At 53.3% G+C, this 25,307-nt stretch overlaps 1 long non-coding RNA gene across 2 annotated transcripts in view; it reads right to left on the bottom strand.

Annotated features, from left to right (window-relative positions):
* LOC140400052 (uncharacterized) overlaps positions 1 to 18,714 on the bottom strand; it is a 64,098-nt gene extending 45,384 nt beyond the window's left edge. Inside the window, exons 1-3 of one of the 2 annotated variants that reach the window (XR_011938010.1) lie at positions 18,428 to 18,714; positions 17,683 to 17,842; positions 8,938 to 9,022 (exon numbers count right to left, since the gene is read on the bottom strand). This is a non-coding gene — a long non-coding RNA (uncharacterized lncRNA). The remainder of the gene's footprint in view (positions 1 to 8,937; positions 9,023 to 17,682; positions 17,843 to 18,427) is intronic. The other variant, XR_011938011.1, reaches the window with a different exon arrangement.
* Between the last annotated feature and the right edge of the window lie 6,593 nt (positions 18,715 to 25,307).

The raw sequence follows: 25,307 nt of genomic DNA, 5'->3' as shown, positions 1-25,307 counted from the left end.
GGCCTTACCATCTTGGGAAATGAAACCTTGGGAGCCCTCGGGGCAATAACCAAGGAGTTGTCTCAGCTACGGTTGTTTGCAATGCAGAACCGGTATGCTCTTGACTATCTTCTGGCCCGTGAGGGTGGGGTATGCGCCATAGTACAGGGCAAGTGGATCATGGGTGTTCAGGACTTGACCGCTAACATTACTAAATTTATGGATCGCATACGGGATCACTTGGACGGGATGCAGGATCCTGACTCTTGGGGTAACTGGGGATCTGGAGGATGGAAGGACTGGTTGATAAATATGGCCATGTATCTAGTGGTAGCTATCGGCTGCATCTTTGTGGGCCTGGCCATCCTTAAATGTGTGATGGGTAGAATGCGGGGTGCACTAGATCAGATCACCGCCCCAATCACCGAGAAAAAAAATTTAACTGTTAAAATCCATGAGGGTGAGGCAGATGAAGGGGGGCTAAGACAGGAATTGGAAATGCAGCGACGGATCTTTTTAGATGAGGAACCGTAGCTATAGATTGGATAGTTCGGTTATCATGGAATGATAAAAGGAGGGAATGACGAATGTGATATAAAATAGTTACTTTAGAGTTACTAGTTAATGTAATGTAGAAATAAGCCACTTTGATTCTTGCAGTTAGGGACAAAGGAATTTGAGACCGCATGGAAAAAGCAGGAAGAGGTGTGTCTATGAGAGTGATGCTGCATTGATAGGGGCCAGAGAAAGGGATTGGAAGTGAGCCAATCAGAATAGATTAAACAGGTCAGGAGGGACCTAGGCTGACCTATGTCCGTCGAGTATGTGAAACTTGATACCATTTGAACTGATTTTGCAGAGATCCCTTTGTCTTTTAGTCAGTCGTTTTCTGGAGTGTAAGAGGCTGGATGTCCTGTTACATTTCTGTAAGATGATTCAAGCTTGCAAGCTAAATAAATAACTTCTGTTTACGTGCGAATCCGTCTCAACTTTTATTGAGGCCAGACTGACAGGGAAAGAAATTTGGAGATCAACACTCCCGGCATACAAGCAGAAACTCAAGCGGGAGAATCCAGCTAAGAAGGTTGTGCAGTGCTGGTCCGAGGAGACAGAAGAGCTCTTAGAGACAGTGGACTGGTCCATATTTAAGAACTCAGCGCCCAACTTAAATGAGTGTGCCACCACCGTCACAGACTTCATCAGCAAATGTGTGGACGACTGCATGCCAAAGAAAGCAGTACGTGCGTTCCCCAGCCGGAAACCATGGCTCAATCGCGAGACTGACTCCCTACTGAAGGACAGATCTGAGGCGTTCAAGGTAGACGACCCTGACCTATACAAGAAATCCAGGTACGACCTCCGCAAAGCCATCCGGAATGCCAAGAGAGAAGATCAAACCAAGCTAGAGTCAGACAGACTCTCGGCGGCTGTGGCAAGGACTAAACAATATAACGGGCTACAAAGCGAAGCCGAACAGTATCTCTGGCAGCAGCGCACCCCTCCCCGATGAACTTAATGCATTCTATGCTCGGTTCGAGCAGGTAACCAACAATCCGCTGGCGAGTGCCCCAGCAGCCCATAATTCACCCATACCCACCATCACAGCTTCCGAAGTCAGATTGGCCTTCCTGAAAGTGAACCCTCGGAAGGTGACGGGTCCAGACGGGATCCCTGGTCGTGCACTCAGAGCCTGCATGGAGCAGCTGACAGAGGTATTCACGGACATCTTTAACCTGTCCCTACTCCACTCCGAGGTCCCCACCTGCTTCAAGAAGACCACCATCATACCGGTACCAAAGAAGAACCAGGCAACGTGCCTCAATGACTACCGACCAGTGGCCCTGACTTCAGTCGTAATGAAGTGCTTCGAGAGGTTGATCATGAAGCGCATCACCTCCAGACTCCCAGAACGCCTTTATCCACTGCAATTCGCATACCGCTGCAACCGGTCCACATCAGACACCATTTCCCTGGCCCTACACTCCCTATCCCTAGAGCATCTCAAAAACAAGGACTCCTACATTAGACTCCTATTTATTGACTACAGCTCCGCCTTCAACAACAGCTCCGCCTTCAACACCATAATCCCAGCCAAGCTCATATCAAAGCTCCAAAACCTAGGACTTGGCTCCCCACTCTGCAACTGGATACTCTATTTTCTTACCAACAGACCACAATCAGTAAGAATGAACAACAACACCTCCTCCACAATAGTCCTCAACACCGGCGCCCCACAAGGCTACGTACTTAGCACCCTACTCTACTCCCTGTAAACACACGACTGCGTGGTAAAACTTGGTTCCAACTCCATCTACAAGTTTGCTGATGACACGACCATAGTGGGCCGGATCTCGAATAACGATGAGTCCGAATACAGGCGGGAGATAGAGAACCGAGTGGAGTGGTGTAGCGACAACAAACTCTCCCTCAATGCCAGCAAAACTAAAGAGCTGGTAATTGACTTCAGGAAGCAAAGTACTGTACACACCCCTGTCAGCATCAACGGGGCCGAGGTGGAGATGGTTAGCAGTTTCAAATTCCTAGGGGTGCACATCTGCAGAAATCTGTCCTGGTCCACCCACATCGACACTACCACCAAGAAAGCACAACAGCCCCTATACTTCCTCAGGAAACTAAGGAAATTCGGCATGTCCACATTGACTCTTACCAACTTTTACAGATGCACCATAGAAAGCATCCTATCAGGCTGCATCACAGCCTGGTATGGCAACTGCTCGGCCCAGGACCGCAAGAAACTTCAGAGAGTCGTGAACACCGCCCAGTCCATCACATGAACCTGCCTCCCATCCATTGACTCCATCTAAACCTCCCGCTGCCTGGGGAAAGCGGGCAGTATAATCAAAGATCCCTCCCACCCGGCTTACTCATTCTTCCAACTTCTTCCATCGGGCAGGAGATACAGAAGTCTGAGAACATGCACAAACAGACTCAAAAACAGCTTCTTCCCCACTGTCACCAGACTGCTAAATGACCCTCTTATGGACTGACCTCATTAACACTACACCCTGTATGCTTCATAAGATGCCAGTGCTTATGTAGTTACATTGTATATGTTGTGTTGCCCAATTATGTATTTTCTTTTATTCCCTTTTCTTCCCATGTATTTAATGATCTGTTGAGCTGCTCGCAGAAAAATACTTTTCACTGTACCTCGGTACACGTGACAATAAACAAATCCAATCCAATCCAAGAGAGATGGGATGGACAAAGGAGGCAGAAGCCAAGTGGATGCACGCAGAGGAGACCCCCTCAAGGGGACCTCCCCCCGGGCCCTCACCAAGGCGGCTCTCCCAAGAAACACTCCAGCAGCCCAGTGTTGATAGCCACCTCCAGACGTGGAACCAACTACGGCAGCAATTCGGACTGACCAAAATATCCGACAAAGCCCCCATCTGCAATAACCACAGGTACACACCAGCACTCACCGACGCCACCTTCAAAAGGTGGAGACAGGATGTGGGGGACATTGACAGTCAGGGACCGATACACTGACGGTAGGGTCACAACACTGGAAGAACTGACGCAGCGATTCCAACCAGCTAAAGGCAACAAACTCAGATACCTGCAGCGACAAAACTTCCTCAAGGAAGGAGACAAGGACATAACCACGACCACCATGACAGACACTATTGGAAGAGCTACTGGGCGCAGACATCCTAGGCAGAGGGAACTGTAGTGACATGTACGAACGACAAGGAGGAAATGGGAAGACGACTTGGGGTTCGAAATAGGGTGGGGATTCTGGAGCGACGCACTGCACAGGGTCAACTCTCCCTCCGAGGCTCACCCTAACGCAGCTAAAAGTGGTACACAGAGCCCACTTGACCAGAACCCGAATGATCAGGTTCTTCCCAGAGGTGGGGGATAGATGTGAAACCTGCCAAGGAGGCCTGGCCAACCACGCCCACATGTTCTGGTCTTGCCCAGACTTGGTGGGTACTGGACAGCCTTCTTCGAGGCAATGTCCAAAGTGTTAGGGATGAGAGTGAAGACATGCCCGCAAGTGGCAGTCTCTGGGGTATCAGACCAGCCAGATCTCTTCATGGGGAGGAGGGCGGATGCCTTTACCTCCCTGATCGGCCGCCGTAGAATTTTGCTCGGCTGGCGATCAGCAGCACCACCTAAAACTGCAGACTGGCTTCCCGGCCGATCGGAATTTCTCCAAATGGAGAATATCAAATTCACCATCCTTGGTCGGAAGAGCGCTTCCACAAAACATGGGAGCCATTCACCCGACTGCTCCGAGACCGGTTTGTGGCCAACACATGAATAAATAGCGAGTAGCCCGGGAGAAATAGCCAGGACGAGACAGAAAGAGGAAACCGAGGGAGGACCGGGGTGGGGGGGAAGGTGATGTAACAAAAGCCAGCCAGCAAGAAAGAATGGGGGCAGCAGTGAAGGGGGGAAAAGGGACAAAAAGGGGTAGCCAGAAGGGGGAAGAGAAGGAAACTAAAACGGGCGAGGGGGGGGGGGGGGTGCAGAGCACAGGGGAAGACGACAGTAGGAGCAACCACAGCACGGTGAGAGAACGCAAAGAAAACTGGGAAGGGGAAACGAACAATTGCCCAGTTAGATGATTAGTGAAAAGGAAAGAAGAGAGGGGAGGAAAGACCCCTCCTGTCTGGGTATATTTCCTGGAGTCTGTGTTTTGTTTTGTCAGGTATATACCTGTATCCACAACCTGGACAAAACTGTATTTTAAATCAATTATTTTTAAAAAGGAGACCATCGGGGCGGGGTGTCAGGGAGAGGGGAGCTGGGCGGGGGGGGGGGGGGGGGTCAGGGAGGGGGAGCTGGGCGGGGGGGTCAGGGAGAGGGGAGCTGGGGGGGGGGGGGGGGAGGGTCAGGGAGAGGGGAGTTGGGCGGGGGGGGGTCAGGGAGAGGGGAGCTGGGCGGGGGGGGTAGCTGGGGGGGGGAGCGGGGTCAGGGAGAGGGGAGCTTGGCGGGGGGAGGGGAGCTGGACGGAGGGGGGGGGTCAGGGAGAGGGGAGTTGGGCGGGGGGGGGGGGGTTAGGGAGAGGGGAGCTGGACGGGGGGGGGGTCAGGGAGAGGGGAGTTGGGCGGGGGGGTTAGGGAGAGGGGAGCTGGATGGGGGGGGTGGGGTGGTCAGGGGGAGGGGAGCTGTGGGGGGGGGGAGCTGGGCGGGGGGGTCAGGGAGAGGGGAGCAGGGTGGGGGGGGTCAGGGAGAGGGGAGCTGGGCGGGGGGGTCAGGGAGAGGGGAGCTGGGTGGGGGGGGGGGGGAGGGTCAGAGAGAGGGGAGCTGGGCGGGGGGGGGTCAGGGAGAGGGGAGCTGGGCGGGGGGGGGTCAGGGAGAGGGGAGCTGGGCGGGGGGGGGAATCAGGGAGGGGGTGCTGGGTGGGGGGGGGTCAGGGAAAGGGGAGCTGGGCCAGGGGGGGGGGGGCGGGTGGGGTCAGGGAGAGGGGTGCTGGGTGGGGGGGGTCAGGGAGAGGGGAGCTGGGCCGGGGGGGGGGGGGGGCGGGTGGGGTCAGGGAGAGGGGAGCTGCGCGGGGGTGGGGGGGGGGGGGTTCAGGGAGAGGGGAGCTGGGCGGGGGGGGGGGGGGTCAGTGGGAGGCGAGCTGGGTGCGGGGGGGAATAGGGAGGATTGTTTGCTGAGCCAGATGGCGACAGACTGTTATTAGAGAAAGCGAAGAAGAATCCTTTGTTTCTGGACAATAAATGAAAACGAACGGCAATTTTTTTTGTTTTTTAAAATGTGAAAACAGAGGGATGTGCGCAACAAGAAAGTGTGGAAACCAGTGGAGCTTCTAAACGATTGGAAGTGGTTCAAGCAGGGGAGTGCATAAATGAAATGAAAATCGCTTATTGTCACAAGTAGGCTTCAAATGCAGTTACTGTGAAAAGCCCCGAGTCGCCACATTCCGGCGCCTGTTCGGGGAGGCTGGTACGGGTATCGAACCGTGCTGCTGGCCTGCCTTGGTCTGCTTTAAAAACCAGCGATTTAGCCCAGTGTGCTAAACCAGCCCAGCTAATACACCCTTTATACGCTAAAGCAGGGGATGTATGAAGCAGGGGAGTGTGTAAAGCAGGGGAGTGCGTAAAGCAGGGGAGTGCGTAAAGCCGGGGAGTGCGTAAAGCCGGGGAGTGCGTAAAGCCGGGGAGTGCGTAAAGCCGGGGAGTGCGTAAAGCCGGGGAGTGCGTAAAGCCGGGGAGTGCGTAAAGCCGGGGAGTGCGTAAAGCCGGGGAGTGCGTAAAGCCGGGGAGTGCGTAAAGCAGGGGAGTGCGTAAAGCAGGGGAGTGCGTAAAGCAGGGGAGTGCGTAAAGCAGGGGAGTGCGTAATGCAGGGGAGTGCGTAAAGCAGGGGAGTGCGTAAAGCAGGGGAGTGCGTAAAGCAGGGGAGTGCGTAAAGCAGGGGAGTGCGTAAAGCAGGGGAGTGCGTAAAGCAGGGGAGTGCGTAAAGCAGGGGAGTGCGTAAAGCAGGGGAGTGCGTAAAGCAGGGGAGTGCGTAAAGCAGGGGAGTGCGTAAAGCAGGGGAGTGCGTAAAGCAGGGGAGTGCGTAAAGCAGGGGAGTGCGTAAAGCAGGGGAGTGCGTAAAGCAGGGGAGTGCGTAAAGCAGGGGAGTGCGTAAAGCAGGGGAGTGCGTAAAGCAGGGGAGTGCGTAAAGCAGGGGAGTGCGTAAAGCAGGGGAGTGCGTAAAGCAGGGGAGTGCGTAAAGCAGGGGAGTGCGTAAAGCAGGGGAGTGCGTAAAGCAGGGGAGTGCGTAAAGCAGGGGAGTGCGTAAAGCAGGGGAGTGCGTAAAGCAGGGGAGTGCGTAAAGCAGGGGAGTGCGTAAAGCAGGGGAGTGCGTAAAGCAGGGGAGTGCGTAAAGCAGGGGAGTGCGTAAAGCAGGGGAGTGCGTAAAGCAGGGGAGTGCGTAAAGCAGGGGAGTGCGTAAAGCAGGGGAGTGCGTAAAGCAGGGGAGTGCGTAAAGCAGGGGAGTGCGTAAAGCAGGGGAGTGCGTAAAGCAGGGGAGTGCGTAAAACAGGGGAGTGCATAGAGCAGGGGGATGTATAGAGCAGGGGGATATACCAAGCCGGGGGGGGTGTGTGGAGGGGGTGGGTTGTGGAGGGTGGGGGGAAGGGGGGGGGGGGGGAGTGTGGGAGGGGAGGGGCTGTGGGGGTGTGGGGGAGGGGTGTGTGGGGGGTGTGGAGGGTGTGTGTGTGGAGGGGGGGTGGAGGAGGTGTGTGGAGGGGGTGTGTGGAGGGGGTGTGGGGGGGTTTGAGGGGGGGTGTGTGGAGGGGGGATGTGTGTGGAGGGGGGAGTATTGAGGGGGGGTGGAGGGGGTGTGGGGGTGTGTGGTTGGGGGGGTTGTGGGTGTGTGGGGGTGGGGTGGGGGGTGTGTGGAGGGGGGCGTGTAAAGCAGGGGTGTGTATGAAGCAGGGGGGTGTATGAAGCAGGGGGGGGGTGTATAAAGCAGGGGGTGTGTATAAAGCAGGGGGGTGTATAAAGCAGGGGGGTGTATAAAGCAGGGGGATGAAAGGAGGGGGGTGCATAAAGCAGGGGAGTGTATAAAGCAGGGGGGTGTATAAAGCAGGGGGGTGTATAAAGCAGGGGGGGTGTATAAAGCAGGGGGGGTGTATAAAGCAGGGGGGTGTATCAAGCAGGGGGATGTATCAAGCAGGCGAGTGTGTCAAGCTGGGCGAGTGCGTCAAGCAGGGTGATGTATCAAGCAGGGGGATTTATAAAGCAGGGGTGTGTGTGAAGCAGGAGAGTGTATAAAGCAGGGGAGTGTATGAAGCAGGGGGGGTGTAAAGCACAGGGGTGTATGAAGCCGGGGAGTGGAAAAGCAGGGGGATGTCTAAAGCAGGGTGGTGTATAAAGCAGGGGAGTGTATAAAGCAGGGGAGTGTATAAAGCAGGGGGGTGTATCAAGCAGGGGGTTGTATTAAGCAGGGGGTTGTATCAAGCAGGGGGTGTATCAAGCAAGGGAGTGTATAAAGCAAGGGAGTGTATAAAGCAAGGGAGTGTATAAAGCAAGGGAGTGGATAAAGCAGGGGAGTGTATAAAGCAAGGGAGTGTATAAAGCAGGGGAGTGTATAAAGCAGGGGGGTGGATAAAGCAGGGGAGTGTATAAAGCAGGGGAGTGTATAAAGCAGGGGAGTGTATAAAGCAGGGGAGTGTATAAAGCAGGGGAGTGTATAAAGCAAGGGAGTGGATAAAGCAGGGGAGTGTATAAAGCAGGGGAGTGTATAAAGCAGGGGAGTGTATAAAGCAGGGGAGTGTATAAAGCAGGGGAGTGTATAAAGCAGGGGGGTGTATGAAGCAGGGGAGTGTATAAAGCCGGGGAGTGTATAAAGCAGGGGGATGTAAACCAGGGGATTGTGTAAATCAGGGGATTGCTTCACAGTGCCAGATTCCAAGGTTTGATTCCCGCTTGGGTCGCTGCCTGTGCAGAGTCCGCACGTTTTCCCTGTGTCTGTGTGGGTTTAGTCCGGATGCTCCGGGTTCCTCCCACAAGTCCCGAAAGACATGCTTGTTATGTGAATTGGACATTCCCCCAATATCTTGTTTTCTGACTTGTCTCAGTAGAAACTTACGAATAATTCTGTATTTTTAAATCAGCTGTACTATCTGACTTTTTACTTGCACCAAAGGTTCACAACTTGTGAGGTTAAAGTGTTTCTGATACATTTTAATCCAACAAAGTTACAAAAAAGTGCAAATGGATACTTACACATTGCTGAATCTGTACCTAATTAATTCTAGACTGATTACTTTACGAAAAGCTATTATCACAACAAGTTGATCCAACGTTCCATGATATGGCGGGGGGGGTGAATTGTGGAAAATTACCCCACCTGCCCTCTCGTGTATCACTGTTGGATTGGACATGTTTATCTGGGACTTGAGGTCAATGTGAGTGTGACTGCTTCTTTTCTCTGTGACGGTGGAGCTGATGTTGTGTCTGTGTCTCTGCAATGTTGGATTAATATTGTACTTACTGTCAGTTAGAAGGAGACGGCAGCACATACATTTTGCTGAGGAATCATCATCTTGTTCTTGGAACTCATTTCTTCATCTGTTGAACTAGGGGGAAGAAAGCATATCTCTTGTAGATCAGGGTCAGATGAGGCCAATGATAGATCAGTCTATTCTTTCAACTGATAATCACAGAATTTATAGTGCAAAAGGAGGCCATTCGGTTCATCGAGCCCATCTTTGTAAAGAGCGTTCCACGCCTCCACCCTTACCCAGTAACCCCACCTAACCATGTGAAATGAAATGAAAATCGCTTCTTGTCACAAGTCGGCTTCAAATGAAGTTACTGTGAAAAGCCCCAAGTCGCCACATTCACGTTGCTGAGGAATCATCATCTTGGAACTCATCTCTTCATCTGTTGGACTGGGCGGAAGATAACATATCTCTTGTAAATCAGGGTCAGATGGGGCCAATGATAGATCAACCTATTCTTTCAACTGATAATCAGTAAAAGAAAGAAAATACTCTCCAAATCCTAACCCAGAATCAGACAATAAGCCAGGCCCAGAAAGAGCTCTCCCTCCCCCCCGCTCACTCCAAGTCCCGGAACAAGATCGTGCTCCGCTGCGCCTCTTGCAAACAGCGCCCGATTCTCCCTGAACTCCCCCCCAAGTCAGTAATGATCTCTGAGCCTCTTTGCTCACACTCCCAGATGGATGTGCTGCTGCAATGAGAACGCTGTTCCTGGGCTGGAGGGGCTGCACATGCGCTCTCACCCTCAGTGACGACAGGCAGGGGGCGGGGTTACGCCGGGCGTGCGCAGATCCCCGCAGCAATTCCGCATTGAGAATCAAGGGGAATATTCCCCATTTCACTGTCATCACATATAGAGCAAAACCTCCTATAGGGCCCGTGTTGGGGGCAATGTGTGTGGGGGGTTTTATCGGGTTTAACAACTGTCATAATATTTTTGTGTTGGTTTTTTTTCTTGTGTTTTCTTCCCTTGTGAGTGATGACCTGCTGCATTTATCTCCACGCAGCAGGATTAAAACCCTGCATCCACCGACTATTCTGGAGTGATGCACGGCGTGACAACGAAAGTAAAAATACAAAAATTAACTGAGGGACAAAAGCAAACCGGGGGGTGCTCCAAAAAGAAAGCAACTGGAGCAGAGCCCAAAAAGGAATCAGAAAGGAAACGGAAACGGAACAAAACACGTTAAATTAAAGTGTGAAAATCAGGGTTGATGAGGCAGTCCAACCCCTACGGCGGCCACCGAGCACGGAAGGCCTCGAGTGTGCTCGTGGTCACCACAAGCTCCCACTCCAGGGACACCCGGCCGCGAACGAGGCTGCGGAGGAGGGGCAGACACTCAGGCCGGACGACCCCCTCGGTCGCCCGCTGCCTGGACCTATTAATGGCAAGTGTGGCCAGGCTCAGGAGCAGGTTCACAAGGAGGTCCTCCGCCTTCCCCGCTTCCCCACCTTCCCACACCAGATGTCCATAGATCAGGAGCGTGGGGCTTAAGTGCAAAGAAAACCTCAACAAGAATATCGTCAAAAAACTAAAAAAGGAGTGCAGCCAAAGACAGACAACAAACACATGCTCCACAGACTCCACCAGGCCGCAAAAGTGGCAGGTCTCTGGGGAGGCCGTGTGGTGATTTAAGCGATGGTTGCACGACACTGCCTTGTGCAGCACCCTCCATCCCAGGTCCCCAAGTCTTATAGGGAAGACGCCTCCGTAGAGGGAACTCCAGTTGGGACCTCCGCTGCCGGACAGCAGCAAGGCACGCCAAGCCGTGTCCGGATGGCGGGCGAGGGCAAGGAGGTGGAAGGTGTGCAGCAGCAGGCCGTACAGGAAACACATCTGCGCGGTACGAAAAGGCACGGGGGGTGTCTACATGAAGCGACTGGGGTTGTGGGGTACCGGCGCCCGGAAGGGGTTCCGGGTCCTGGGACCAACGTGGCATTCCATCCGAGCAGGGGTCCGCTCAGACGGGATGCCACCGCACAACTGCGCCGTCTCGAGTCCTAGGGGCCGAGCACGACCATTTTGAGGCCTCGGATGGCTTTGGCCGCGTGCTGGATGGATACAGCACCGCGCTCGGTGAGCTCGTAGGGCGTCATCAGGTGCACTCCTCTGCCACCCTGCATGTCCCCGATCCTGGTCACCCCGACATCCACAGCCCTCCGCTCCGCCAGCCACCGGAATGGATATTGGCTGAGGTGCGGATTCCTGAGCAGCGGCTCCCTTACGAGAGCCACTACTTCTGACAGCGGAGAGCTGTGGCACGTGGGGACCCTGATCCAGACTTTGAGATGGTCCTGGTACAAGACGGGCAGCGCCAACAAAGAATTCTGAAGACCTTGCTGGTCAACGTCATAGTTCAGGCTGTGCACCTGGCAGAAGAAATATGTCGCCTGTTCCTGACTTTGAGAAGATCCTGGTACAAGACAGGCAGCGTCAACAAAGAATTCTGAAGACCTTGCTGGTCACCGAACAGGAGCTGCACATCGTAGTTCAGGCCGTGCACCTGGGGGAAGAAATACTTCGCCCGGGCACACCATCATGGAGGATGCTCAACGTCCAGGTATCGCTGCAGAGTCTGAAGGCGTAATGTCGTGATCTGGATGCGAAGGCACACCAGCGCCTGACCGCCCTCCGCAAGCGGGAGACTGCAGACCTCTGCAGCGACCCAGTGCAATCCATTGTCCCAGAAGAACCGAATCAGAGTTCTCTGGATGCCTGTGACAAAGTCAAGGTGAGGGATCAAAGTGACCAGCTGGTACCACAACATGGAGGCTATCAGCTGGTTTATGATGAGAACTCGACCCCTGTAGGACATCACTCGGAGCAGTCCTGTCCAGCGTCCCAGGCGAGCGGTGATCTTGGTCTCCAACTCCTGTCAGTTCGCCGGCCAGGCTTCCTCTGCCGGGCAAAGATAGACTCCCAAGTCGAGGATGTTGGTCCAAGTAGATGTTGGACCGGCGCCAGCTGAAGGCCTGAGCTCCTCTGGGAGGGGGTCCATCTGCCATGGACCGACCAGGAGTCCGGAACATTTTAGCCCGGTTGGTCCCAGCAGAAGATCCGGCGGAGTACACAGCCTGGCACTCTCGCATCCTCCGCAGGTCACCGGGGTCAATGAACATGAGCAGCACATCATCAGCCTAAGCCAAAACGACCACCGCCATGCCCAGCTCACTCAGAACTAGCCCCGACAACCTCCTCCGCAGGAGGCGCAGGAAAGGCTCCACGCAGAGAGAATAAAGTTGGCCGGGCAAGGGGCAGCCCTGACGCACACCTCTCCCAAAGTGAAGGGGCGCCGTCAGGGACAGGTTAACCTTAATCAGACACTCCGAGGAAGCGTACAATAATCGGATCCAGAAGACAAAGTGCGTCCTGAACCAGAAGGCTCGCAGAGTCCCGAGCCAATACTCGTGCCCCACCCTGTCGAACGCCCTCTCCTGGTCAAGAGACCGGAAGGCGCTCAACATCCCAGTCGTCTGGGAATGATGGATGTCCCGGACCAGATGGATATTATGGTAAATGGTGCGGTCCAGGATGGTGTGGGACTGTCAGGGTGGATCATGGTAAAGGGTGCGTTGTGGGTCTGTCAGGGTGGATCATGGTAAATGGTGCGGTCCGGGAACGGTGTGGGACTGTCAGGGTGGATCATGGTAAATGGTGCGGTCGGGGACGGTGTGGGACTGTCAGGGTGGATCATGGTAAATGGTGCGGTCCAGGACGATGTGGGACTGTCAGGGTGGATCATGGTAAATGGTGCGGTCCGGGACGGTGTAGGACTGTCAGGGTGGATCATGGTAAATGGTGCTGTCCGGGACGGTGTAGGACTGTCGGGGTGGATCATGGTAATTGGTGCGGTCCGGGACGGTGTGGGACTGTCAGGGTGGATCATGTGGTCCAGCACAGGGCCAAGGTGCAAAGACATGACCTTGGCAATTATTTTGTAGTCCGTGCTGAGGAGGGAGACCGGTCGCCATAACGGCCCTGCACCACGAAAGGGGCATCTCCCCGGTCACGATACATTCCCCAGGACCCCACGTAGTCACTCCCCAGGACGTCCCAGCACGCACTGAAGATCTCCATGGTCAGCCCGTCCAGCCCTGGGGTCTTGCTGTCGAGGGCGCCGTTCTTGATGATTGACGGTTTGGTCGAGACCCCGACGCCCTCCGGGCCGACCTGCAGCAGGTCCTCCCACAGAACTCTGCAAGCGTCCTCGCTGCACGGATCTGCAGTAAAGAGGTCAGAATAAAAGTCCCTAATTGGGGTCCTGACCCCCTCCGGATCCGAGACGAGGGACCGTCGTCGGCCGACTGGCTCTGCATCCTCTTTCCAGCGAGTAGAAGGGGGAGCCACGGTCCATGTCTGTCAGGAGACGGATCCGTGACCTCACATACGCGCCGTGGGACCCGACAAGTTGCAGGTCCCGCAGTGCGCCCGTCTTCTCCCTGTACAGCAGCCCCAGGGTGGGTCCTCATCAGGCTGAGCGAGACGTGACTCCAGATGGAAGACTTCTTCAGCCAATTTGGCGATCGTGGATTTCCGCCCTGGCATCGACCGCTTTGTGTCCCTCTGACAGAAGGCGCGGATATGAGTCTTGCCCAAGTCCCACCATAGCCTCAAGGAGGGGAAGCCATCCCGCTTCTTTCTCCAGCCGGCCCAGAAATGACAAAGCGATTCCAGGAACCTCTTGTCCTCCAGCAGCAGGTTGTTAAAGTGCCAGTACGCGGACCGTGCCTGAGCGCGGAGCTGGCTGAGCCCCGCCCACACCAGGTGGTCATCCGAGCACAGCACCTGCTCCACAGGCCGTCTGAACGCTGGGCAAGTACGTCCTAGAAATGTAAAGACGGTCGATTCTGGACGCTCCCAACAGAGGGCCCATAAAATGTGTCCACCTGAGATTCAGGATGGAGAGTTCTCCAGGCGCCCACCAAGTCAAAGGACCTGACCAGGTCTCTTAACTTCATCACCGCCTGCGTGCTGCACTGGACTCTACCACGGTCCTTGTCCTGGAGGGTGCAATTGAAATCCCCTCCAAGGATGATGCACTCGCCCACAGGAATGGTGCCAAGAAGAGTGGACACTTTGTCAAAGAAAGTCGTTTGCTGCGGCCCGGCCAGGGAGCGTATACATTCACAAAGTGACGCACCACGTCCCCGTCAAGGACCGTTAAATGCAACAGACGGCCTGGCACTGGCTCCTTGACCCTCAAGATTTCTGGCTGAAAATGGGAAATCATCAAGATAGCCACCCCGCCCGAACGTGGGGCCAAGTGGCTCATGAAGACACCCCCTTGCCACTCCAGGGTCCACTTAGCTTTGTCCCCCGGAATGGCGTGGGTTTCTTGCAGGAAGCACACCCCATACTTTGCATCCCGGAGGACAGAGAAGCACTGGAAACGGTGATGCGCGTCCCTGCTGCCGTGGATGTTGAGGCTGGCTATGGTTACCTCCAAGTCAGTTGTAGCGTGTGTCCTTCACCAATCACCCATAACTTTGCTCAGAGGGAGTAGAGGGTTGTTGCCCCCTCCACTCCCTGAGGAGCCCCGCGAGGAACAGAACAGATTGGCACTGCTCCCCCTGGTCCGAGTCGATCCCACCCCCAGGATCATCCTCAGGCGGGTTCCTCGCAGGCTGCCCCCCCTCGATTCAGAGTCCGTGGCGACACCGACCCCGCCGTCGATGCCGGGCCCTCGGAGAGACCCGGAAAGACCCCCGGGAACAGCTCCGGGATGGATCCTGTGCTCCTTCGCATCGTCTGCTTGGGTCTTGTGAGCGGGGAGCCTTCCTCCCCGTCGCCCGCCCACGACCCGAAGATATAGGGGCTCTGGTGGCTGCCGCCGGCCCCCAGCGATGAACAAAAGGTATTCGGGGAGTAAAACTGCACCGGGCAGAACAAGCATTTGGGGGGTCACGTCTCCGCCCGCGCCCAGGCCTCCCTGCTCGGGTGACGACGGCAGCTCGGTTGCCTTGGCGGCTGCTTTGGCCTTTTTAACGGGGCTGGGCATCAGGGTGATGGAAATAAACACAGGAGATACCAAACCCCGCTCGCCTGGGGAGGGGGTAGCGAGATCCACCACCACCTCCAACCCAGGCCGCTGGTGCTTGCGGTGGGCAAGCTGGTGTTGCTGCGGGGCCACCACTGCTGGAGGGCCCTCGGCAGCAACCCCCCCCCACCCTCTGCAATGCCCCCCCCCTCCGCATCTGTTGAGCCCCTGGGACTGTGGTGGGGCCGGAACAGCATCCAGCTCGGGACTGTACACAGGGTCCCCACCGCCCTCCGGAGCCTGTGTGTTGTCTCTCCAGGCCCCTCATGTTGTTGCGAGGTGGCGGCGGCATCGCGAGGTGAGGCTGCGGCCTCTGTGTTGGTTGGGACGGGCACGGGGTCAGTACTCGTGATGGGGCCAAGGTGTGCTGGGCAGACAGAGGTGGTGGAGGAGAGGGGGGCTGTGCCAGCCATGGCCGGCCTGGAGATGGTGTTGGCAGTGGCCGTTAGGGTGGGGCAGTTCCGGCGAATATATGCCCCAGCCCACTTCAGGCATGGCACCGCATGCCATCCGCAGACCAGATCACTTTATGGTCCTTCCCTTGGTGGGGAACCACAAATCCTCCCTCCATGACCTCCTCCCGGGTCAGGCAGACAAAACCCTGACGCCGGAAGGAGTATTCATGACTGAGGGAAGTGTCCCGCAGGCCGAGTGTCAGCGGCGCCACCCCGGACCTGACCTCCCTCAGGAAGTTGAGATGGGGAGGAGGAGCTCGGTGGGGAGGTAGAGCGGGACGTTTGAAGGAACGACACATTCGGCGGTGGCCTCCAATGGGTCCACCACCACGTGTGTCCCACCCACTGTGAGCCCCCTTTCCAGGACACGGTAGACCGCCTGCTCGGCTCGCAGGAAAAACACGGCCTTACCGTACATCCTAGAAGCGGCTACGATGGCCAAAGGGCTGATGACCCCGGCCATCGCACGAGTGCACGCCTTGATGGCCATGGTTGGGTGGGCATAACATTTGACCCCAAGTTGCGGAAGGGCGAGGAGGCTGTCTTCCCCGCATAGTGACTTGTCCACCGTGCCCCCGGCAGAGTGGAGGGTGCCCCTGGGTTACTGGCCCTGGTATGGCATGGCCTTGTAACTGAGATCAGGGTACATGGGGAAGGACATGGCCCCACAACAGCAGGTGCCACAAGAGAAGGAGCTGCAGGGCAACAGCAGATAGTCACTGTAAGCGGGGCAGCGTTCTTCAGCCCTGGAGGGGCCGAAATCAATGTCCCAAGCTGCCCCACACCCGCCACAGGGGGTGGGAATGGTGGGCGGTCGGCCCTGTTCAGCCCTGTGGGGGCCCGAAACAAAGTCCTTTTCTTAACAGCAGCCGCAAGCGGTCCCACTCGCACCTCAGGCAGAGGGGCGGGAGGACCAAAGGCAGGGTCTTCACCCCGGGAGGGGAAACAGCACCAGGCCCCATGTGGTCCCACCTCAGGCAGAGGGGTGGGAGGACAGAGGTCAGGGCCTTCACCCCGGGAGGGAGCAGCAACAGGCCCCAGGTAGTCTCACTCCCACCTCCAGTAGCAAAGCAGCAGCTCCACTCCCGCAAGACTGAGACCCTGTGTGTGTGTGGGTGCAAGTGGCCCTGCGCCCTCGGGTTCAACCAATCACCTTTGTAGCTGTGTGTTTGTCCCAATGAGATATTCAATTTGCAGTCATTGCCTGCAGCTTGTTTGTTATTACACTGTCACTTAGCCCCTGAAACTCTCACTTTCTGCAAACTACCATTTCACTGACTGACTTCATTTTCACTCCTTTCCAATTTGAAATTGAATATGATTTGAACACTCCCCTGGTTTACACAGTCAACTGAGTCACACGTTCTCCCCATGTTTCCTCTGGGTGCTCCGGTTTCCTCCCAGTCCAAAGATGTGCAGGTTATGTGGATTGGCTGTGCTAAATTGTCTTTAGTGCCCAAAAAAGGTTAGGGAAGGGTTGGAGGTGTGGGGATAGGGTTCAGGTGTGAGCTTAGGTAGTTGGGGAGGGTTGGTTTAGCACAGTGGGCTAAACAGCTGGCTTGTAATGCAGAACACGGCCAGCGGCGTGGGTTCAATTCCCGTGCCGGCCTCCCCGAACAGGCGCCAGAATGTGGCGACTGGGGCTTTTCACAATAACTTCATTGAAGCCTACTTGTGACAATCTATTATTATTAATATGCTCTTTCCAAGGGCCGTTGGAGACTTGATGGGCCGAGTGGCCACTGTAGACTCGATGAAATCTATGAACTCAGCTCCAGTGGAAAGCTTCTCCAGTCTCCACTTGAATTGTTGACAAACAGTTCGGAGCAGTTTGCAGCACTTTCTCTGTAATGAGCACCATGACATACTGCCAAACCTGGATTTTAAAATTCTTCTTCAGTAACTGCATGTTTACCAATAATAATTCTAACAATGTATCAGTGCTCAGGTCTCTTCTTGTAGCATGAGACCTGGTCTTGTCCTGATGTCTGAAACTGCCTTTCCATTCTGCTTCAGTTATAAATGTTCTTATCTGTAACATATGTACTACATCAATGACATTAGATCAGTTAGTCCTGGTAAATGAAGGAAAAGTGGATGAACTGAATCAGCAGAATTTTACAGAGCAGTACTTTTAAACTGTTTTTACCTGCAACCCATTTTAACCAACCGGCTATCCCTTGGGACCCATGCTGGCCAGCCTTTGGGACCCACACCTCCGTGACCCACTATGTTCTCTTACCTTTAATCCAGTAGGTGAACTTGCTTGGTCCTTATGATCTCACTCCAATCAGGTTTAGAGGAGAGGGCAGTGTGTGTATCAGGTGCAGAGTTCAGCTGGTTCCTTTGTGCTGTCTTCATCCTTTTGAGGATGAAAAATCCAACCTTGAACATGTAGATCCCTGTGATGTGTAATAGCAAAAGAATGCTTGTTTTACTCCGTACTGGATACTCCTCCTAGACGCTATGCCAGAATTCTGAAAACCTCATGGAGTTGTGCCTTATTTTTAATGTGCTGTCACAGGTAAGGTGCAGAAGCTCAGTTTGTACATTTGGAGTCAGCTATAAATCAGTAAATTGAGTCTGGGGTCTCGAACTCAAAGGGAGTTTTCACCAACTAATTCTCTCTCAAAATCTGAAACTTCTCCTCTGGAAAATAGCGATAAAAACTGTTGTTCAGCGCAGCCAGTCTATCAACAGTTCCCTTCCTAACCGTTTTCTTCGAGATGTCATTGCAGTGTGGGGAACATGTAGTAGGTTTGGCTTTCTACGTGCAGTTGCCTAACGTTCAATTACTTTTGGAAAGCATCAAATTCTTCACAGCGCCAAAAGCAATCATCCTCCTTCCCTGACAATTTGCGGTTCAGTGTGTTTAGAATTGAAAAGATGTCTGCAAGGTAAGACATAGAGAGCTTCCACGTTTCATCAGCAAACAAATCAGCCAGAGGGGATCCTGATTTGCATTGGCACAATTTATAAAGACATACCTTCAAATATCACCTTTATTCTGCTGTGTTCCTGTTTCCAGCTTCTTCTTAATGGGTTGTTGAGCAGAGGCCGTGGAGCTCACCCCAGCTCTGCTTTGTGTTGCTGTGGACTCTCCTTAGCGACTCTCTCCCACAGATTTAGATGTGTGATCCGGGCCTGTTTGTGTCTCTGACCCTCTCTTCCTTATTACAAAACCGTCCATTTTCAATTCTTCACAGCTGCCAGCTACAAAATGGAGGATCTGCTCTCTGGCGCCGCTTCAACCTGCTGTTGCTGCAAAGAAGCTGCCCTTGGACAGCCCGGTGACGTCAGGAGGAGGCGGTCCGGCCCGCTGTGTACCGCGCCTGCGCACTGCCTGATCGGGCTGAGTGGGCACGCATGCGCGGTATAGCCGGCACCCGGGACAGCCCCTGGAGAGTGACGTGTTTTTACCAGCAGAGAGAATGTGCTGCTGCCGGCAGAGGGAGGCCCAGAGTCAGAGCAATGTGTCAATTAGGGGAATCTGACTGGCCACAGAAGTTTGTGGATGGGAGGGGAAATTGCTCTAATTGGGTACCTGAAACAACCAATCAGATGCTCATAAATGTCTGAGCATTCTAAATTCACCAATGGTGACTTGGTCTCTCACCCATCCTTCATTAACATAGTTCACTGAGTTAGTCGAGAAAAGAACAGTTGTGTGGCAATTCTCAGTTATTGTGTGTCTGCAGTTTGCTCTGACCATGGCTGAGGACAAGAAAGCTCCAGCTCCCAAGAAGGGCGCTAAGAAAACCCAGAAGAAGGTACCAGTGAAGGGCAACAAGAAGAGGAGACGAGCCAGGAAGGAGAGTTACTCCATCTACATCTACAAAGTGATGAAGCAGGTTCACCCCGACACCGGTATCTCCTCCAAGGCCATGAGCATCATGAACTCCTTCGTCAACGATATTTTCGAGCGCATCGCGGGTGAGGCTTCCCGCCTGGCCCATTACAACAAGCGCAGCACCATCAGCTCCCGGGAGATCCAGACCGCCGTGCGCCTGCTGCTGCCCGGGGAACTGGCCAAGCACGCCGTGTCGGAAGGGACAAAGGCGGTGACCAAGTACACCAGCTCCAAGTAAAACTGTTCTCAAACTCATCAAAACCCAACGGCTCTTTTAAGAGCCACCCACAATTTCTGCAAAGCAGCCAAACTATCATATTTTCAATTATCAGTTTAAGAATAGCCAAATCCGTTCAAATAGCGTTTCACTGGAACATAACATCCTTCGTGCCTTGATAATAAAGTCCCATCATTTCGTGACTGCTCGGTGACGCTGTGTGTCTTTGGTTTCTGACTTGGTCATATTCAGTCCCTGTCGCTAGATTTGGAGAGACAATAGAACTCCAAAACCTCCCTTTCAATTTGTGTTCAGGTTCCGAAAAACCTCCCTTTCCATTTATGTTCAGGTTTACTCAATAATCGATCAGTTTATTGAGAGCACACCAGTGGTGTGGGAAAACTCCATTTCAATACTGACACGAGCTCCAAATTGCTCGCTCCACTTTTAACACTGAGGAAGCAGTATACAATATGGAAACAAATTATAAAATTTTCACTTGGCCGTATATTTGACATTCTGTCGGCGACTGAGAGCGTTTTAAACAGCAGCCAGATTAAACCCGACTGGACTGCAAATTGTAAAAATATTTGAAGACAGTTTCGGATCTAAATCCACGTTCTGCAGATTCAAAACGTTTACAAAGATGCCCCCGGACATGCTGAGTTTATCCAGCACGTTCTCCTTAATTCACATTTACAGCAACGCATTATTTTGCTTTAATTTATTTTGGGTTTGTTGTCAGTTACAGAGAAAACACGAAATCAGAAACTGACAGATGAAGAGAAACTGTGGACTAGGGATAGAGAGAGAATCCAACATTCTTACACTCAATATTCATAGATTTATTCACATTTTTTACGGTCCCTATTCAATTTTCTCTTTTTTAAATCTTTTCGCGCTCTTTTAAGTTTTGAAATCAATCTTCGGTTGGAATCTGAACATTTGGCGCCCAAACTTTTCGACCTCAGTACCCGGGATCCCCCTGATTGGTGCTTCAAACAGATATCTGATTGGTCACGTTGAAGCATACTCCGCAATGTTGTTCAGATAACCAATCAGCAATGTGTGCACCGCCATTCCTCCTGAAGCTATAAGAGAAGTGAATGTGGGCGGGTTTCCTCATTCTGTGTGAAAGTGTTTGTGAAATTGGGACAATGTCTGGAAGAGGAAAGACCAGCGGTAAAGCTCGGGCCAAGGCCAAGTCTCGCTCCTCCCGGGCTGGACTGCAGTTCCCGGTGGGGCGTGTTCACAGGCACCTGAGAAAGGGCAACTATGCCCAGCGTGTGGGGGCCGGAGCCCCGGTCTATCTGGCTGCTGTGCTCGAGTATCTGACCGCTGAAATCCTCGAGCTGGCCGGCAACGCGGCCCGGGACAACAAGAAGACCCGCATCATCCCCAGGCACCTGCAGCTGGCCGTCCGCAATGACGAGGAGCTCAACAAGCTGCTGGGAGGGGTGACCATCGCTCAGGGCGGGGTGCTGCCTAATATCCAGGCCGTGCTGCTGCCCAAGAAAAGCAGCGCTGGCGCCGGCAAGAAGTGAAGCGACCATTTTTTAATCTAATAACCCAAAGGCTCTTTTCAGAGCCACTCACTTGATCTGAAAAAGAGCGAATTATTTTTTGACACTCGAGATTCTGCTCTGCTACTTAATATGAAAATATTTAACGCTTTATGGTATCAATCCGTAGCGCGTTCCAATAATATTGCTCAAATAAGGAAGCCTGCGATCCAATCTATCCTGTAGAGTTTCTGCTCTGCTATTTAATGTGTCGATGTTTCTGCAATGGCTATCTAAGTGGGTTACTATGTGACTCGTTTCTTACTCAGGACCGGGAATAATTCTGGTATGTGATTTCAATAAAGCTTCCTAAAGCCTATGCTTATATTCGAAATCACGTCAAATGAGTATTGGGTGGTGAAGCTCCCTTCCTGACAGACTTGGTGGCTCTTAAAAGAGCCTTTGTTGCTGTTGGTGATGAAGCCGGGCTTTAGGCGCGTTCCCCGCGGATGCGGCGGGCCAGCTGGATGTCTTTGGGCATGATGGTGACTCGCTTGGCGTGGATGGCGCACAGGTTGGTGTCCTCAAAGAGCCCGACCAGGTAAGCCTCGCTGGCCTCCTGCAGGGCCATGACGGCGGAGCTCTGGAAGCGCAGGTCTGTCTTGAAGTCCTGAGCGATCTCTCGCACCAGGCGCTGGAAGGGCAGTTTGCGGATCAGCAGCTCGGTGGATTTCTGGTAGCGGCGGATCTCCCTCAGAGCCACAGTGCCGGGTCTGTAGCGATGGGGCTTCTTCACTCCGCCCGTGGCTGGAGCGCTCTTGCGGGCCGCTTTGGTAGCCAGCTGTTTGCGAGGAGCTTTGCCTCCGGTCGATTTGCGCGCTGTCTGCTTGGTCCTGGCCATGATGTGAAACTGGGGGAAACGCACACGCTGAGAATGCTAGCGCCGCTCTCTCGCTGCCTATTTAAGACATTATAGTGACCGCCCACTTCTCCTCATTGGATGCAGCCCGATCCCGTGGACAAGTTTGAAAAGAGCGATGAGCGGCAAGGATATCAGCGCCCTGATTGGTGGACCTGCAACTGACAAACCATCAATTTCAAAAAGCCCGCCAATTTCACAGGGACAAGGAACGGATATTTGAGAAAACTGACAAACTCAATCTCAAGTTATAAATATCAAAAACTTCTCAATGATTCCTGGTCCCATTTTTGTCTCAGATTCGACCCACTGCCTGAGCACCCGGATTAAATTCAGATTCACTCCCTGATTGTTCTACAACAGACTGGGATAAAGCTCGTATTGAGGGGCGGAATTCTGTCTCATTTTTATCTGATCAGCGATATCGGTTCTTTCAATGCAAAGAGCGATAGGTATCAAAGGGAAAATTGGCTGATTCGTTCAGCGACTGTTCTGGGGGAGATGGAAGGAGGAGGCGGTGTTTACAGATCAGTTATGTAAATAGTGTCTCTGATCAATGTCAGTGTTCATTGTGCGCGGTTACAGGTTTGACCTCGGAGAATGGTTTCGTGTTTCAGACTGTACAACTATGTCGCCGAATTATAGAATTTATACTGCAGGAGACCATTCGGCCCATCGAATCTGCACCGGCTCTTCAAAAGAGTTAAAACAGAAATCAATGCTCGGAAAGGATTTCCTGCTCTAACGGCACCCGTTTTAACAGGAAATCGAGGTTTCCAAGCTATGAGTCGCTAAACCAGCTCGATGAGTTATGCTGCTGCCATTCTAAGGTCAGTGGTCTCATTGTGAGGATTTGGGCGGCTCTTAAAAGAGCCTTTGGATTTTGTTATATTGTCAAATTGACTTTCTCAGCCGCCGAATCCATAGAGAGTGCGGCCCTGGCGTTTAAGAGCGTAAACCACATCCATGGCGGTGACGGTCTTGCGCTTGGCGTGTTCAGTGTAGGTGACCGCATCCCTGATCACATTCTCCAGGAAAACCTTCAGCACCCCGCGAGTCTCCTCATAGATCAAACCCGAGATGCGCTTGACGCCGCCACGGCGAGCCAGGCGGCGGATTGCTGGTTTGGTGATGCCTTGGATGTTATCACGAAGCACTTTGCGGTGCCGCTTTGCTCCGCCTTTACCCAGTCCTTAGCCTCCTTTACCTCTGCCAGACATGATGATTGTTCAGTCAAATCGCTGCCGAATGTGAGACGAGTTGCTGCTCTTTCCTTTATTATACAGCCCGCCCCGACCTGACTGAGAGAGAGAGGCGGGGAGCAGACTGAGTGACAGACAGAGCAGTGAAATGTCTTTGATCATCCAGCTCCGCCTCCTGCCTGCTCCAACCCACATTTTATATTCCAAACAGAAGTGAAAAGAGCGCGCTGAACAACACGTACAAACTGCAACATCAGATAGCAGCTAGTTAGAATCGCAGATCTATTAAATCCAGACTTGTCAGTAATATTCCCGCCTCAGTTCACTCCTTTCTAGAACCAGCCCAACTATCTGCTCCTATTTCAACCCCAGCTCCTATTCCATCCCCACACAACTCCTCTCCCAGACGGGTTGGGGATTTTACTAACATCCCTTCCAGCTGATATAAAGTGTTAAAGTTATGAGGTGGGATTTCTTCGCCATGTAACTCTTTTACAGACTCTCCCCTGAATCTGTGAATAATGAAACTAACACAAACTGTGACTGTTGCCCCGGACACATCCGGGTTAGAAGAGGCAGCAACATCCCTGTGTTTTAGTGCAGAGTGGGGGGAGAGGCCCGGTGCAGAGCATGTCAGCGAGTGAGCGGCAATACTGGATTGACATTTCTGTCTGAAATCTGCTCCCAGCACCGGGACAGCGATTCATTGGTCGGGGGGTCAGCTCTTTCCGGAGAGATGTGGGTGGCTCTGATAAGAGCCTTTGGGTTCAGGTTTACAATTTGCTCGCCTTCTTTCACTTCTTTGCTGGTTTCTTAGCCTTTACTGATTTGACTTTGGGCTTGGCCCTCGATTGGGTCGGATTTTTTACGCCCGTGGTCTTTTTCACAGGAGACCTTTTCTTCGGGGCTGCTTTCTTCGCGCTCTTTTTGGGAGTTGCCGCCTTCTTAGCTGCTGGTTTCTTGGGAGATTTCTTGGCTGCTGGTTTCTTGGGAGATTTCTTGGCTGCTGGTTTCTTGGGAGATTTCTTGGCTGCTGGTTTCTTCACTGAAGCTTTCGTGGCTGATGGTTTCTTGGGAGATTTCTTGGCTGCTGTTTTCTTAACTGAAGGTTTCTTGCCTGCTCCGGTCTGTCTCACTTTCCCCCCGGTTGTCTTCTTAACGATCTTGAAAGAGCCGGAGGCGCCCGTGCCCTTGACCTGAGCCAAGCTGCCGTTGTCCACACTCCTCCTGACACTTTGCTTGATCTGGGCCCCCCGTTTATCCACATCGACCCCTTTGCTCCGCAGCGCCTTCTTTATGGCCTGTAAGGAAATCCCCTTGCGATCGCCGCTTTCCGCCACAATCTGGAGGATCAGCTCGCCCAGTCCGGGACCTTCTTGTTTCTTCCGGGGAACCGCCTTCTGCTTCTTGACAGCCTTGACTGGGGCGGCGGCTGGAGGAGCCGTTTCGGCGGCTGCACTATCGCTCATGTCCGAGACTCTGCACAAAATCTCTCCGTCAATGTGGGTGAGAAATGAAGCCTCTGGTGGCGGCACTGAGCAACTTAAAGGCAGCGAGCGGACGGGGCGGAGACAACCTGCTCTCAGCTCCAGGCTGCTGCTGCCTCTCTGTGTTTTTCTCTCGTCCCAAACTCTCCAATTCCACTCAAATTCCAGCTCCACAGTGTCCCAGGATAATTCCTTCCTGTCTCTCACACTCTCATGTTTGCTGTAGAAAAGGTTTCACGCGATTTGAAGGCTCCATTTTGCATTTAACCCCGTTTTACTGATGCACTGTTCGCGCTCTCTCACCCGATCGCTCTCATTTTCCCAACTTTTCCACAGAAATCTGGAAAGCAGCATCGAAACTGCCCTGAAATCCAACATGGAAAAGTAGGAGGGGAACAGGGGGATTGTTGGAATGAAAAATATTTCCATTCAGTCCCAGAGGGATTGGGAGATCTCCTGGTCAGAGCGGACACACAAACACAGTTGGTTTCTCCTGTTTGGCCCGCCCCTTTCACACACTCTCTCTTCCACAATATTCACATCCACACACAAGGTTTGGAAATGACATTTCCCAGGGCAGAATTCTCCCTCTTCTCAGCACTTGTTCCCAATCCGTGTCTTAATTATAGATTTTCATCTCACTGATCAATTCTCTGAGTTTTCTGTTTACCTAAATACCCGGCAGCAGCC

Source organism: Scyliorhinus torazame, chromosome 24 (assembly GCF_047496885.1).
Source record: "Scyliorhinus torazame isolate Kashiwa2021f chromosome 24, sScyTor2.1, whole genome shotgun sequence".
Classification (NCBI taxonomy): domain Eukaryota; kingdom Metazoa; phylum Chordata; class Chondrichthyes; order Carcharhiniformes; family Scyliorhinidae; genus Scyliorhinus; species Scyliorhinus torazame.
Note: the sequence above shows the minus strand (reverse complement) of the source record. Positions and strands in the feature narration are given on the sequence as shown.